Source organism: Poecilia formosa, unplaced genomic scaffold, assembly GCF_000485575.1.
Source record: "Poecilia formosa unplaced genomic scaffold, Poecilia_formosa-5.1.2 Scaffold121, whole genome shotgun sequence".
Classification (NCBI taxonomy): domain Eukaryota; kingdom Metazoa; phylum Chordata; class Actinopteri; order Cyprinodontiformes; family Poeciliidae; genus Poecilia; species Poecilia formosa.
In genome coordinates, this window is record NW_006800060.1 from 1,285,357 (window position 1) to 1,288,869 (window position 3,513).

A 3,513-nucleotide genomic window follows, 5' to 3' on the forward strand; every position below is an offset into this window, starting at 1 on the left:
GTACTGAGCAGGCCTGACACCGCTTTGCTTCTGTGATCGGACGAGAACAGGCTTAACCAGTGGAGTTTCATTGTAGGTGACAATGCCTCGAGAGTAACTGTATTTTAAAGACTTACCTCTGTGCTACGTAAAGTAGAAAATCCTACAGCACCTGGAATTCCAAGGCGGTCTCCCATCCAAGTACTGCCCAGGCCTTACACCACTTTGCTTTCGTGCTTGGACAATAACAGGCTTAACCAGAGAAGTTTGGCTGTAGGTGAAAATGTTTCAATACTAACTGTATCTTACATACTAAGCTGTTTGTTTGACATACTGAACCTTGAATGCAAAGGTGGTCTCCCATCCAAGTACTGACACCGCTCCTTCTGTGATCGGACGAGAACAGGCTTAACCAGTGGAGTTTGACTGTAGTTGGCAATCCCTCAAGAGTAACTGTATTTTAAAGACTAACCTCTGTCCTATGTAAAATAGAAAACCGAACTGCACCTGGAATTCCAAGGTGGTCTCCCATCCAAGTACTTGACCAGGCCTGACACCGCTTAGCTTCTGTGATCGGACGAGAACAGGCTTAACTGGAGAAGTTTTTGCTGTAGGTGAGAATATTTGACAAAGAAAAGTTACCTTTAAGTGTTCCTGGTAGACGATCCAATTTTTTTTAAAAGACTAATTTCAACAATGGGCATGCAACAATATCAAATAGTTATACCACAGATCCTTTCAGAAAGCGCAGTAATTAGGTGAATAATCTGTCAGACTTAAACTTGTGCTTAATTTCACATTACAGTCCATAAACTAAACCTGAGATCAAGAAATGTTTTGAAGATATCAGAAGCAGAGACAAAATATTCTACTGAGACTTGAACTCAGATTCAGAGTCTAGAGTGCTAACCATTACAACATAAGAACATAAAAATGTCTATGAAAGTGATGTAGCCTTGATTTCAAAGATGCTTGCAATAAAGTTGATAGACATATCCTTAGACATCACTAAGGAGTTCAATTCTTGCCTCACTAAACCCTGTGACAAGTATAATCCTACAAAATCTGATTCAGTCTGGTTTCGATCCAGAGACCTTTTGTGTGTTAAGCAAACGTGATAACCACTACACTACCGAAACTCATTTGCTTTTAAGTGTTCCTGGTAAATGATCCAAACTTTGTTAAAGACTAATGTCAACGTGCATGCAACAGTGTCAAATAGTTATACCACAGATCCTCTCAGAAAGCACAGTAACTTGGTGAAGAAACTGTCAGACTTTTATTTGTGCCTAATTTCACACAATAGTCCATAAATTAAAACTGAGATCAAAAAATGTATTGAAGAGGTCAGGAAAGAGACAAATGGTTCTACTAAGACTTGAACTCAGATCACTGGATTCAAAGTCCAGAGTGCTAACCACCACACCATAGAACCTACAACTGTCAATGAAAGTGATATAGTCTTGATTCCAAAGATTCCTGAATTAAAGTCGATTGGGATGTGAACCATCACTAAGGCGTTCGAGTCTTCTTGTCTCACTTACACCCTGTGACAAGCATAACCCACAAAATCTGTTTCTGTCTGGTTCATAACCAGAGACCTTTTGCGTGTTAAGCAAAATGATAACCACTACACTACAGAAACTGAACTTCTATACTATGGTTCAGTTTGAGGTTCCAAAATTGAAGATGTCAGACTTGACAATACTTCATCAGGACACGCTGCACAACTGGTGACACCATGGAGGAGAACATTTGGAGTATATACTCCCATTTATATTGGAGTTTGAAAGATCAACTCCAATTTTATATCAGAGAGGATCTTTCAAAATAACTAAGGTAATGATTTTCTCCTAAAATCCTTTTTTTATTATTATTTTTTTAACTTAATTTTTTGTTTAACAAATCTAGTATTGGAACTCTGACATAATCCAGAAAAATTTATGTTAGCAATGCTTGCTTTTTAGACAAGTCTTTAAAAGAGATGACAAATATTAATCTGCTTCACTTCAAAATAATACTCTGTTAGGTCTTGCAACAAATGTGAAGTCCCAGCAGTCTTTACCTTTCCTAGCTTAAAATGTTGAAAGGATTTCTTTAAATATTATAAAACATAAACAATGTATCAATTAGGGTTGTCACTGTTTCTCAAATAATTCAAGTACCTCAATTATTAAAATTTGAGGCAAATTATCTGCCTCGAAGCTTTGTTAAATTATGTTTTACCGTTAAATGCACCGTATTTCAGACAGGTGATTATTTATGTTGTGCGATGCTCTTGCTTCCGCCAATAAGTGCTAGCAACATAACGTCCAATTTTCAAGTTTGATCCAGGGGGGATATCACTGATTGATGATAACACCCAGGTTTTTAATCATTTTTTGGGGAACCAATAGAAATCCTTAAAATGACTGACGCATTGTGTAGAATACCACAGCCTTTCTTCTCCCAAAGCTTCTGTGGCTAGTTTAGAGTTAATGGTGGTGCAAATGCAGAGTATAGCTTGAACACAACGGACTGCTGCAGCTGGTGCTTAGTGTACCTTTACAGATGAACTGGAAAATAAATTTCCTACCATCCACAACAAATGGGTTGCAGATTGCACTGCGTCGGTATGTGTTTTGTGTGATGAAGGAGTCAAATGCAGTCGTGCTCTGCTGATTCAAGGGTTTTAAGTGTAGATAGGACATTGCATGTGTTTCACTAATGCCTTGATACTTGTATTCTGTTGCACCACCACTGGACAAGATATGTCACTCAACTGTTGGGAAAATAAATGTAAAATAAGCTAGTTTTGAAACTTAGCATGTCTTGATTCAAATGGCCTAGTTGTGGTTTTGAAATCAGTGGTATATTCTGGCCTGTTGACCTTTGTGTTGCCTGTGGTTGCAGCAGATGGTTTGCTAGGATTGTTTGAACTGCCTTAAGAACTTGGATAAGAAATGTTTCAGGTTACACCACTGTCATGTTCTTAAAAAACTGAATGTGACAAACTTGGATATTTTTTTTTCAGAGTAAAGAAAAAATCTGAAAATATTTTTGAGATTTTGCAGGGTGCACCATACAAATGGTGATTTTTCACCTTATGAGTTCAATTGTTGTTGTTTTTTGCTTATTCTTCATCTTAAAACATTTTACTCAGACACTCCTGGAGCATTCAAGCATGTACGAACAACCTTTTTTTGTTTTAGCAGAATACAAATATGCATCATCTCTGATGCTTGATCTCATCTTATGAGATCAAGCAGTTTTTAAACAAGGACAAACTTTACAGTTATGTCTGATTGCCACAATTTGTCTTTAGCAGTTTGGTGGTATTGCGCTTTTTGTTGTGCTTTTAGACATCTTAATTAGTGCTATGTTTTTTCTTTGTTTGTACTTGCATTTTAGAGCTTGTCTTGTTTCCATTTAAATAATCTTAAGCCCAATAAGAAACACATCTCATTAAAAAACCCAAAAATAAAAAAAATTAAAAAAGGGTATAACCTTATGAAAGCAACAATATTCTGCCAAGTAGAACTCAAGACTGAAAGG

At 36.9% G+C, this 3,513-nt stretch overlaps 2 non-coding genes across 2 annotated transcripts; both read right to left on the reverse strand.

Annotated features, from left to right (window-relative positions):
- Positions 1 to 1,045: 1,045 nt before the first annotated feature.
- trnav-aac (transfer RNA valine (anticodon AAC)) lies at positions 1,046 to 1,118 on the reverse strand. Its single transcript has one exon. It is a non-coding gene; the product is annotated as a tRNA-Val (tRNA).
- Positions 1,119 to 1,342: 224 nt separating this feature from the next.
- On the reverse strand, positions 1,343 to 1,414 carry trnaq-uug (transfer RNA glutamine (anticodon UUG)). Its single transcript has one exon. It is a non-coding gene; the product is annotated as a tRNA-Gln (tRNA).
- Between the last annotated feature and the right edge of the window lie 2,099 nt (positions 1,415 to 3,513).